At 41.0% G+C, this 12,956-nt stretch overlaps 1 long non-coding RNA gene across 1 annotated transcript; it reads right to left on the bottom strand.

Moving 5' to 3' along the window:
* Positions 1–5,730: 5,730 nt before the first annotated feature.
* On the bottom strand, positions 5,731–11,655 carry LOC133482494 (uncharacterized). The gene is made up of 3 exons (XR_009789811.1): positions 11,494–11,655; positions 7,059–7,136; positions 5,731–6,993 (listed from the first exon to the last, which is right to left on the bottom strand). It is a non-coding gene; the product is annotated as an uncharacterized LOC133482494 (long non-coding RNA).
* Between the last annotated feature and the right edge of the window lie 1,301 nt (positions 11,656–12,956).

Here is a 12,956-nt window from a genome sequence, read left to right on the forward strand (position 1 = left end):
CGTGCAGGTAGGATAGATTGGACAGCAAAACCAGGGATTAGGAAACAGGTGAAGGCTCATTGTCTCCTTGCGTCACCTTTGCCTTCATGTGTGCTGTGGTGTTTGTCTGAGGACAAGTCATGAATGCCGAACAGCTTGCATGTGTGCACTGAAAGAGGAGTAGAAGACTACTGATGGAATAAAATACGACGTGTGCTGTGTGAAGTGGCTTGCCAGTTAGCCCGCAAAGAGTACTGCACATTCTCAAGACGAAAGAGGAAATTTACAGACCTAAATGGGGACCAGAAATTGTAGACATTTTTGACCAGCGTTCAGTATTGACAGTGTCTGAACATTAGCCAGATGTGTTGAATGCATATTGACCATTTTACCCACATAAGCTGTTGCATACCTATTTCTTCTAGTTTTGTTGGCTGTTTCCATAATGCAGAGTTGGTCAATGGCCAAAATGCTCCAGACAATGGATATCAGTGGGCTATTCAAACATTATTATAGAATATAGAGCTACAGTTACATCTTTGAAGCGCAACATTTTAATTTATCTGTCCGTTAACGATATTCGGCAAATTGCAACCTTGTCCCAACCTTCTATAAGAGATAACACAAACATCAAAAAGAAGGAGTTGTGTTTCGTGCAATAACTGTTTTCAAATGAATGTATCTCGTTACAGCCTTTGATGGTGTTCCCAAATTACAGTTTGGCTAAGACTCTCAACAGTTTTTAGGTTTGGTTGGAAGTTCTCTGAGACGATTCTAAAAAACTGCAATAATACAGCGACTGGGCAACTGTCACGTAAAGTATAGCAAAGCTTGATGGAAATTATGTAATTCCTCCTAACCAGTGCAGCAGTGCTACACTTTAATTTTAATTTGCCCTTATATAAAGGGGAAACTAGCGGAGTAATCTAATTATTTAATTTCACACTCAAGTAATTCATTCTCGAAGTCATTGATGGCAGTCTACTTTAAAGGACCACCTTTTCTCATTATCTCTGCTCCCCTTGTGTCAACCAATGAGCTCTTCATTTGGCCCTTCCTTTTTATCTCCACATGTATTTATAAATTCTGATTTTTCTGATATTCAAGATTCATATACGGTACGCCCACCTTGGCGCAAGCCTCGCACTTGCTTGAAAATCAAGATATTCCACCATTTGTGCACTGGCGCATGTTGCACAGTCTACGAAAATACAGTCCCTTGTGTCTGGAGTCCCAGACACCCCACCAAACTGGCCTCGATGGGCCTCTTCCTGTCGTTCCAGTCAACGTCCAGAACAACCTGTACTCGCGCCCAGCTCCGGCCCGCTCTTCTGCCTAGAGTGTTTTGGACAATTGTTTTGTTTTGGGGGCTGTCTTGTCAGCCCTGCTTCTCTTGTGTCAACCAATCAGCTCTCTCTATCTGCTTGTGTCTCGTCCAGGTGTGCCCCCTTGTTTCGTCAGTATATTTGTATTTAATTCCATTCTCAATGCCCTTGTTCTCTGACCATTGTTATACTGTATGTCTGATTCTTTTTTTTTTTTTTTTGCTCTTTATTAATTACTGTAGGCGGCACGGTGACCGACTGGTTAGCACATCTGCCTCACAGTTCTGAGGACCAGGGTTCAAATCCCGGCCCACCTTTGTGGACATGTTAACTTAACCAAATTGCCCATGAATGAGTGTGGTTGAATGTTTCGTGGGGATCGGAGGGCCCTTAAGCGCAAAATGGCAGCCACACTCTGTCAAACTGTCCCGGGCAGTTGTGGCTACACAAGTAGCTTATCACCACCAGGTGTAACTGTGGAGTGAAGGAATAGTGTGTGCACTGTAAAGCATTTTTGAGTTTCATGAAAAAGCACTATATAAGTGTAATGCATTATTATTTATTTAACAGTGATGGATTATTATTAGCCACTTAATACAAACCGTGAAATTTATCAAATGCTATTGATTACATGATTATCAAATTATTATTAAAGGTCGTAACATATTTTCAGATCTTGAATGATTTTAACAAACTGGAACTGTACGTAGTTGATTTTACAAACCTAAACACACATAGGGAGGAGTAGTGTATTGTTTTATTACACTTGCAAATTGAAAGACATAACTACTACTAATGTACTAAATTGTACCCCTTATTTCATCCCCAATCGCAAATAGGATTTTTTTCAGTGGCACATGCCTCTCTGTATCGTCTTGCCTGGTCCCAGTTCCTGGTCTGAGTTAACTCAACATTTTCACTACGAGGGTACACAAAAGTCCCTAGTCCAGATGAGGAGACCAAAAAGTCCCAAATCCAGATGAGCAAATCAACATTGTGTTCCCTGTCCAATTAAATGCCAGATTGTGCCTTAGCCCTCCACTTCTATTTTGGTAGCACATTGTAAAAGCACTGGGCTTTAAGTGGCTTGGTTCTTTGTTATGCCACTTCACCTTCTTTCACCCGATTTATGCTGGCAGGTTGAGGAGACTGTACTGACCTTTCCACTCATAATCCATGCCGACAAAGCCTGTGAGTACAACTTGTGGACACGCAGGCACACACACACACACACACACACACACACACACAAACATGCACACACGCACACACACACAGAGGAAGAAGAGCATTCCAAATCTATCCACTCACCTCTGCTCACTGCTCATGTTGTCACTGAAGCTCAGGAGAGGTCGAAGGGGAAAGGGAAATGTTATGTAGAAGTACAACTGAGATTTGAGAAATATAAAAAATTAAGTTCACTAAATAAAACATCTCACATTCTATCGCTGCCGTCGGCCTGAATCCTCACCGATGCAAAACATCGACTTTTCACAAAAGTAAAAATATTGGATGTTTGTTGAGCCATTAACATTGGAGTGTCAAAGAGAGGAAGCCATTTTCAACACTTTAGATTGGTCGAATTTTTTTTTGAAATTATAGACCCAGGTGGGGACTGACCAATAGTATTGAAAAAATATGAAATTGACTAATTTTGGACATATGAAGTTTCCACCCAACTGTGATGCTATGCATAACAGAGCTCTCACTATTATGTAGGAAGGCTACAAATGACATTCTGACACTTTTTTCTTCTCTGTTTGGGTCATGTTATCATTGCAGTAGACTCTCGCTTTCATAAACTGATTCGGTTCACATCGTTCACTAAAAAGATTCGTTCTTCTCAATGAAACAACTCTACTGAATCTAGCTAGCCTCCACTACTACTTGAGGGTCATCAACTTAGGATTCCCCGAGGGACACGGTCAAACGCCTTCCACAAAGTCCACAAAACACATGTAGACTGGTTGGGCGAACTCGCATGCACCCTCGAGGACCCTGCCGAGGGTGTAGAGCTGGTCCACTGTTCCACGGCCAGGACAAAAACCACACTGCTCCTCCTGGATGTGAGATTCGACTTCCCGATTGACCCTCCTCTCCAGCACCCCTGAATAGACCTTAACAGGGAGGTTGAGGAGTTTGATCGCCCTGTAGTTGGAACACACTTCTTAAAAAGGGGGACCACCACCCCAGTCTGCCAATTCAGAGGCACTGTCCCCGATGTTCACGCGATGTTGCAGAGGCGTGTCAACCAGGACAGCCCAACAACATCCAGAGCCTTTAGGAACTCCGGGCGAATCTCATCCACCCCCGGGGCCCTGTCACCGAGGAGCTTTTTAACCACCTCAGTGACCTCAACCCTAGAGATAGGAAAGCCTTCCTCATTGGCATTTCCCGTTTCTCGACAGCTTGCAATTATGAAAACCCTTTGCCAAAAAATGCAAATACAAATGTGAATATGGCGCATGTATGCTCACATTATATACAGTATACAGTAGCGTTGCTATTGTAAGACATGCAGCCATTGAGCATGTTGACGAAGCAGCGTTTAAAGAAAGGCTGCAGACTTTTACAAATCTTGAATCAAAACAGGTTGCTTTGATCTAATTGAGTTGTCATTAATGTTGATACTTGGCACTTTTTACTCCTAAACTGAAAACTTGATTGGCAGTATATTGCCTGATAAGGCATTAGTGGCTGTTTATAGCGCTGTGCTTGTTGAAGTGCAATTTTTGTGAACAGAGCCCGAGTCTGTTTTATTTACATTTTTGTATCGAACATTTTATGTATTGTTCTACATTACAATGTCATTGTTCATTGTTCTTAGAATTAAAAGTGAATTGTTCTTAAAAAGGATGTTCTTGAATTATTATAATCTACTATCATTATATCAGCGGCAGGAAAAACATAAACAATACTATCGTCTATCGTGATAGTTTTTGTGAAATTATATCGCCCTCATGACAGCCCTAAACACATAATATACTGAGAGAGAGCTAGCGCAATGGATAACACATAAATATTGTACAAACAGCATGAAAAATAGAGTAACAACTACAATAAACATCTACAGTATATCGGGAAAGAGAAGCAGCAACTGTCATATTGCGGAGGATTACTGTATCTGTATTCCATGATGATAAGTTGTAGACTCATTGTTCCGGGTTGGGAGTCATTTGTTTCCATGACATTGTGCGTCCCGGGACTCACATAGTCTCAAGATCATTTTACGATCTATGATATGCAACAGGAACGAGATTTTGGGCTAAATTGATCTTAAAAGCTGGATGGATTTTGTTAGTAGGTTTTCCCTACTTGAGCTCAGCTACCCTCATAAACCAAATTATTTCAGAAGTGATATTCAGTTCACACACACATATGCAGGCATGAAAGGAGAGATGTCAGAGTGTTCAAATACATTACTTATTTTGTAATTTAGGGGAACTTGAGGGTGAAATTAACTATTTTCTACTGGCTGCTGTTTGACGATCTAAGATCGAAGTTATGTACTTTTTAGTTTAAATTACAAAAACTTTGGTTGGTTCAATGATTAAAAGTCTTGGATTTTATTTTAGAAGAGGTGTAAAGTGTGGAAAATGGAACAAACCTAGTATTTGTATAAATTTAAGACACTGTATAATACCTCTGCAACTAGTGAAGAAAATAGTGTCTCGTGGGATTGGCACCTTCCATGTAATAGACTAAAATAAACCATTCAATAGTTTTTATGTATTTAATTTTTTCTAGAGAAAAAAAAAGTGACAAATATTTTTCTTTTGCAATAAAAAGTAGTAAGAAAAAATGGATCCAGGGCCACATGTTGGGTAAAGGGTGGTCTAAAAAATAGCTTTAAGGATCATTTCCTCCAAAAAGATGTAAATATTGGCACGTTGTCATCATTAATTCATAAACTGTTAGTTTCAGATAGTTTCCGTAACACGATGAGCTGCGAGATCACAAAGTCAGAGTCGACCACTTTGGTAACTGATGAAAAAATACTGTACAGTATAGAGTACTGTAAGCGATATTGGGCTGTTTGCACATGCTATATCTTTTCAAACAATAAGACAGGTTTCCTCTTGAATAATTTATTGGTTATTCACTAAGATAAGAGGAGAAGTTCTGGGAGTGAAGGTGAACGTGCACCTAGCTCAATGCTCCTGTGAGAAAGTAGAAAATGCAAATGAGTTGTTGGGACGGCTCGATGACTTCGGAAGGTGGTCTCGTCCTTAGACTATGACTTACAGCACGTGTCAGCACCGTTCCACTAGACTGCTATCTGTTCCCACTTATAAAGGAAATGTATACGGAAAGAGGTGGCTCGAGCAAAGGAAGGATGACGAGAGAGGAGAAAAAAGAAACAGATGAGAAATAGGACATTATTTTTATATACTGTATTACTTTAATATTTTAATAATTATATACAGTAAATACATTCATGATAGGAAATGTGCCTCAGTGGAGGTTACCACATTGATTGAAAGTTCATAGTATATTTATTTGTATCACTAGAAAAAGCAGACGCTAGTGTGACAGCTTAAAGGAATGCAGAGAGGAAACTATGATATCGATTTTAATGACTGTCAAGAAACTAAGATGTCCAGCAATCATTTAAAAAAAAAAACAAACAAAAAAAAAACATTGATTGGCCTTCAAGAAGAGCTCTTTAAGAGTGCTGCTCATTTTGTCAACAAGAGTGCTCTTTAATGTAAAAATGTTTGTACCTTAGCTCACAGCATTTCAAGTACTGTACATTGTCGAACACCGCTTAGCTCTGAGGTTGTTGGAGGACAAATTCTTCCATTTTCTTCACAATGCTCTCCAAAAGCATCGGGTAGTCTTTTGTCGGACACGTTCTCTTATTTATGTCTCTCGGGGCTTCTAAACAAGTGACTTCAGCTGGGAATACTCGTGCATTAAGATTCTCTTCCACCCTTTATTGACGTTTTTATTGGACACTAGTGAAAGAGTTAGAGGACATGACGGACAGCGACACAATGAGGAACTTCAGTATCATCCGTCAGGAAATCTGCTCTTCTAGTTTATTGTTCACCTTCAGTTTTGTGGAGATGGGCGACAGATGCAACGTGTATGTATAGAAAAGAGATGAAAAATGAGATGAAAGATGAAAGGAGTGAATGGATACCACTGAATCCTTCATTTCATTTCAAACTAGTCTGGGTACTCACAATACAGTTTTTAGATCTGAAACCAAGTAGCAGTCCAAGTATCTTTGAACTAAGCCCTTGGGTGATTACAAATGTTCACAGATACAGTAAATGCTTGCTATAAGGATGTTTTTTCATCTTCTTGTTTGCATCGTCATTAATCAAAACATGGGAAAAGCCACTAAGATTTAGGGAAGTCCAAGATCCACTGCAAACTGCTAATCAACACAATGTTAATTTAATACAGCGATTTCAGTGTAAATCTGAACAGAGTTTTTTTTTCTTTTTACACAGGCTTGATTTCATTGTGTCGGTATATCCAATTGTGTCCTGTGTGTGCCTGATTCCCATGGACACCTAAAAGAACAAGTTGATTAACTTGGGGAGAGAGGCAGAATATTGACTACATGATAAAATGATGGATTGCCTATAACGTCGGGTGAAAACAAAATGACTTCACAACCGTCATGACATCACGGTCCCTCGCGTTTTTTGTCGCATGACATCATGTTCTGGGACACCTGTAGGAACAAAGGAAAACAATGGGTGTCATATCGGCAACAAAAAAGGTCATTTGTGATCATACCTGTGAATGTGATCCCTTCCAACCACGCCCCGCGTCGATGCTGGGTGTGAGCGCCTCCCACGGATTTTGCCACGGCAGCTGCAAAGAATGGGGTCGTCACGTGACTTGGGCACACAACAGCAAGTAGAACGTACTTTATTCGAGTCCCTGCGGAGGTTTGCGAGATCTTGTTCCATTTGTAAGCTGTCTAACTCATAAATCCACTGTCCACTGTTGTTAACGGTCCCGAACTTTCATATTTGAAAAGAATTTGGGAGGCTTTTAAAACCTTAAAATTCTTCAATCAGTCCGCAGAAAAAGGTCTTTGTTGGAGAAACCAGTAAGAATGACTGGAGGAGAGCTGATGACCAGTTCATGGCTCAGGTGACAAACCAAATTTCCTGTGTCTTGTGGAAACAGGCCGGCTTGTTGAGGGTCAGAAGGCAGGAATGTGGTTATGAGCTTGTGGGCGGGCATACGAACCAGTGACACTCCAGTTGCAGGGCATACTCTTTGAGCACAGAACACAAAATCACACCACTCCATGCCTGTAATAAGCCAAAGCAACTCTTGCCAATGATACAGATTGCTATCCCTCAATTTGTATATGTCGTTATCAACGGTAAGATATTTGCAGTCCAACCGTATATCTTGGTACGGTTGGGTGCTCAAATTCAACTAAGCCAAGTGATGGTCTTTCAAGAGGGTCATATATGAGTCCGTCAGGTGATACACCCAGCCATGGTGCATCTGGGTTGCTGACTAGGCTACAGCTTCGTAAATAGACATTGTTCATTTTGGCATAGTCTAAGGCACCGTTGTCCATGTCCTGACCTCTCTTTATGAGCACTGTTTGTTGTTGTGTCCCTCGGATGATCCTCTCAGCCTAGTGTTCTGCGGAAGTGTGTCCCCTGACAAGGCATCGTTCTCTGAAATTGGAAGCAGTCACATGCTCTTTCCTTAGTCAATGCCATTCTGGTGTTGTATTCTGAGACTGTGGTGCCTTTTCTATAAGGTGTAACTGCGACAAAGGTTCCACTGTAGATCCATATGGGTATTTCTGACTTGTCTTTAATAAACATCCATTGATATGTTTTACCGACTAAATATACCGCTAGCTATCAGCTCAACTATCCTGTGACGGCACTGCCACAGTTTTATATGTTGAGATGTCATGCAAATGGTCCTCATCATAATGAATAATATTGCACCATAACCATTCAAACCAAATAAGGTCATCCACAGTATTTGCATGTGGGTATTTAAGTTAGAACAAAAAATGAACATGTTCAAGAGGTCTTTGAACATGACACGAACAAGCACTAAAACGAAAAAAAAAACCATGTTCAAAAGGTGTTTCAACGTGTCACTAAGTCTTACTGTCAGCCGGTGTGGCCCTTCTGTTTTCTTTATTGCGCGGTAGTAGTTATAGCTACCGCTGTGATGTCATTTGTGACCCTGTTTTTACCTGATACTTTAGGACACAAAGCCGAGCCATGTGAGGACATGTTTCATATATTTAGAATACCTTGGCAGTGATCTGGGGTTTTGTTCTGCAGCAAAAGTTCTACCTTGTCATCAGTCCACACAAATGTGTCCTTTCTTGCTCTTTTCATTCTCCATCATTGTTGTATGTTTCCATTTCTTATTCTTAGTTTTTGGTGACATCCTGTGTCAGCGTTATTGTGCCAATAAGCCAGGCCTAGCTTTACAAACTACAGCATTTCAGCATCTTTGTTGGCTACATACAATTCTTGAAATGATTACGTGTGTACGATAAACTTTTTAAAAACTAAAGACAAATAAATCACCTTTTCTGTGTGGACATGGCCCAAATGTATTTCTTTTGTTTTGCCATATTATGTTTTTGAAGATTAGTACTGTTTGTGTATACTGTAGTGTATAATCCACTATTGCCAATTCATCATTTTCATCACCACTGTTCTATTAAAATAGAATCTACCATCCACAACAAAGAAACTGAAGCTGTAAACCAGTTCAATCAAATAAAATGCAATTGATGACCGTTTCTGGGTTTGAATTAACACTCCAATTTATTTATTTTTCCAGAAACAGCATGTTCTTAATTCCCACCAGGCAGGGATCTGTTATGGTTTGTTGAATACACGGGGTTAAAGCTTTTTTTTTCCCATTCATCAACTGATTTGCTGTTTTCCATTCCACGTTATATTTCAAATGTGGTACCCTAGCATTCACACATTTAAGGCACGAGGACAAATATGAAATATTTTAATTTATTTTAAATGGAAGGGACCGACTGGTTAGAGCATCTGCCTCACAGTTCTGAGGTCCGGGGTTCAATCCCCGGCCCCGCCTGTGTGGGGTTTGCATGTTCTCCCCGTGCCTGCGTGGGTTTTCTCCGGGCACTCCGGTTTCCTCCCACATCCCAAAAAACATGCGTGGGAGGTTGATAGAAGTCTCTAAATTGCCCCTAGGTGTGAATGTGAGTGCGAATGGTTGTTTGTTTATGTGTGCCCTGCGATTGGCTGGCAACCAGTTCAGGATGTACCCCGCCTCCTGCCCGATGATAGCTGGGATAGGCTCCGGCACTCCCGCGACCCTAGTGAGGGTCAGAAAATGGATGGTCAGCTTGGACAGAATGCTTGAAGCGAGGCATTTTGCCACCTTTACTGTGCACCAAATTGCCAGAGAGTTCTCCCCAGCTCCCACCCAGGCTAACACTGAGTTTTCCTTAGCGATTTGGTACCAAAGGAGTCCTGTCTATGTCTATTGATCATTGGTCAATGTCCAGGTATCGCAGTAAGTAAGGGAGTGAGAACCAAGACTCCTAAGACCCTGCACTTCATTCATCTAGCTGAAAAGGTAAATGAACCTGTCAAAAATGTCAATAAATGCAGTTGCAGGCATTTGGATACCTCATGATTCCCCACACAGGTTTTGAAGTGCAATAACTAGGACATCAGCAAATTGAAAGGTATCTCATGCCACTTCATGCAGATGACCACCAGATTTACTTTTCTTATTACCTTGATAGAGGTTATAAGACAGCTAGGTGTACTGCATGATTGCTTCACTCCATTTAAGGGATGGATAGCTCTCAACTCACTTCAGTCCTCAGTAACAGACGTTTTTCTTCCATGTGGCCTGAAATAAGGTCATTTGAATTTCGTCAGTTTAACGAAGCAAGAGCGACACGAGAGCAAAGCTCTCCGTCTACCTCTCCGCTCCAGAGCCAGCATCTTCTAAAAGGAGGCAACAAATCAGAGAAAAGGGGGCCAAATATGGACAAAGCGGATACAAAACTGGGTCAAACAGAAGTAGCTGTCAGAGGGGCCTTTTCTGGACACTCCTACGACAAAACCAAGCTGTTTTTTTTTTTTTTTTACATGAAATTGCGATGTATACAGTAGTTACAGGCAGAACAATTAATGGTCTTCTATTAGATGGAAGAAGGTGCAATAAACCTGCATAGCCATCAGTTGCCATTGATACTGGCTTCCTGCAATTTTATCAGCTTTGTGTTCAATTAAACAGGCCCAGCCTTCTCACTGGGTAAATCAATTTGTGAGTAAGTTGAGACACGATCATTATCATGTCAGTAATCACACTTTTGGGAATTTTTCTTTGGTCTTTGGTGGTGTATAATGAGCATTTGTAATGCAAAATGGATGCCTTGGCTCTTTAAAAGTTGGCAAACACTGACCTAAACGACTGCGTTCAGCAGTCAAATTATTCATTAACATAAACAAACCGCCTTCACATGAGGCTTACAAATGGTATTAGTTAGAATACGAGACTAAACAACACATTAGCACAATTGTTATACATGAGCGAACAAATTTGTGTATTAGCACACAAACATTACAATGTCAATCTCATCTTCGGGGATTTACACACAACAATAAACTTAGAGGTGGTACGGTGGAAAACTGGTTCGCACATCTGCCTAGCACATCTGCCTCACAGTTCTGAGGACCCGGGTTCAAATCCGGCCTCACCTTTGTGGAGTGGGCACGGAAAGCGGTACGGAAAATGGATGGAATAAACTTCGGGAATACTGTACAAGCAAATGCAAAAAGGCAAGTAAATTTACTTGGGCTATTGGTAGCCATTTCCAGAGAGAAGTAAACTAAACCTCACCTTTTGCCCCACAGTGTGAGTTAAGTTTCACAACTGTCCATTAAATAAACATCTTAAATGTTGACAGAAAACAGAAGTGTTCGATCAGTTAATGAAACGCAGTGACAACAAGCATGTAAAAATTTTAAGCTTTCTAAATGTGGGTACTCCGTTCATAAGACAGATCTTAAATAATATTTTCGGGCAATTAAAATGCCTGTAAAAGGACCCAAAACATATCTCGGAAATTTAACACATGACCGAGAAGAGTATTGTTAACAAGCCTGCGAAATTTGAATTAATACAAAAATTGCCAACGACATAAGGCTCTAAAATCATGAAAAATAGAGCCCACCTTCAAACTCCAGGATTGTGTTAGTTGGTCTGCTGTAGGTGCTGGAGACGAACTCTTCACCTGTCAATCAAATACGTTCATTAGCACGCTATGTGCTCAAGTGTCTGTCGTAGCTACTGGCTGAATAACGTGTGCCACTGGGTTTCATTAACACACAGTTAACTTTCCCATCTCTCTGTTATGTGGGGACACACGCAACACTGAGCAAGGCAATGACGTATTTGACGCCTGCTGCGGTTGAGCGAGCTCCTTAGCTCACAGGCTAGCAAAAGTAATAAATAGTTAACTTTCCCTTAAGTGTCTCTGTTGTGTGAATGTGTGGAGCAAGGCTGTGGAGTAATGGACGGGACGGACCCAATGCTGGTTAATAACTACTACCACTAGTAGCATGCCACTTCGCAGTGTAGCCGTCCAACTCGACGTCGGCTTGCCGCGTGAGACGCGTGGGTCACCACAACAGAGACACTGTAGCCCAAATAACACATAACAATTCAGGGAAGGTGCATTTTTGGGGGTTGTACGCATAGGTTGATTGCTAACTGCACTACGTACTGATAGAAATGAGCCAAGCTATTATTACGAAGTAACTCGCAATTGAGGCGAATAGCCATTAGCCACTGATGGAAAGTTGCCGCTTGGTACTTACGGTATATAGTGCGGGACGGCCAGCTCACGACATAAGGTACATGGGCCAGCCTATATGCATTATCAGGCTAGTTTTAAGTCCTGCCCAAAAAATCCGTCCAACTGAGAGAGTGAAAAACTGTTTAACGCTACATTTCAACAATTCAGTGCTAAATTGTTCCACCTCTTTGCATGTTTTCAGCACTTACCTTCAAACATGTTTAATGTATTTGAAAAAAAAAAACCACACAAATGACTTTACAGGCACTTTAATGTGATCTCTTATGGGATGCTGATGTACTGTTGCACAGTGGTTGGAAATCACTGGTCTAGAGCCTGTAGGTTTAGCCACATCACTCCTGTTCTGTCATATTTGCACTGGCTCCCTGTCAATTTTAAGATTCAGTACAACATTTTAAGTCTTACAGAGCTCTTAAAGTTCAGGCTCCTCCATACTTGGTGGATCTCATTTTATTTTCCTGTTAGGTCACTGTGGTCTGCTGACTGACACAGGATTAAAAACTAAAGGTGATAGAACCTTGCAGTCTGTTACTCCCAAATTGCAAAATTCACTTAATTTGACCGAAGAGCTGCTTCTTCGGAGTACATTTACAAAAAGCAGTTAAAAACACTTTTGTTTAGCTATCCAGTTAGGGGCGGTGTTTTTTCAAGTTGTGGGCATAGTTTCATGCCCAATTGCACGCTAAACTGGTAGAACTGGGTCAAGTTATTTATTAACAAAGGAAGAGCAATTCCACCGAATGGCCACTGCATGGAATAAGGGCACTTGGTTTTTATATCGTGGGGTATATGCCAGGTGCACATAAACAAACAACTAT

The sequence above is a fragment of the Phyllopteryx taeniolatus genome, chromosome 8 (genome assembly GCF_024500385.1).
Source record: "Phyllopteryx taeniolatus isolate TA_2022b chromosome 8, UOR_Ptae_1.2, whole genome shotgun sequence".
Taxonomy (NCBI): domain Eukaryota; kingdom Metazoa; phylum Chordata; class Actinopteri; order Syngnathiformes; family Syngnathidae; genus Phyllopteryx; species Phyllopteryx taeniolatus.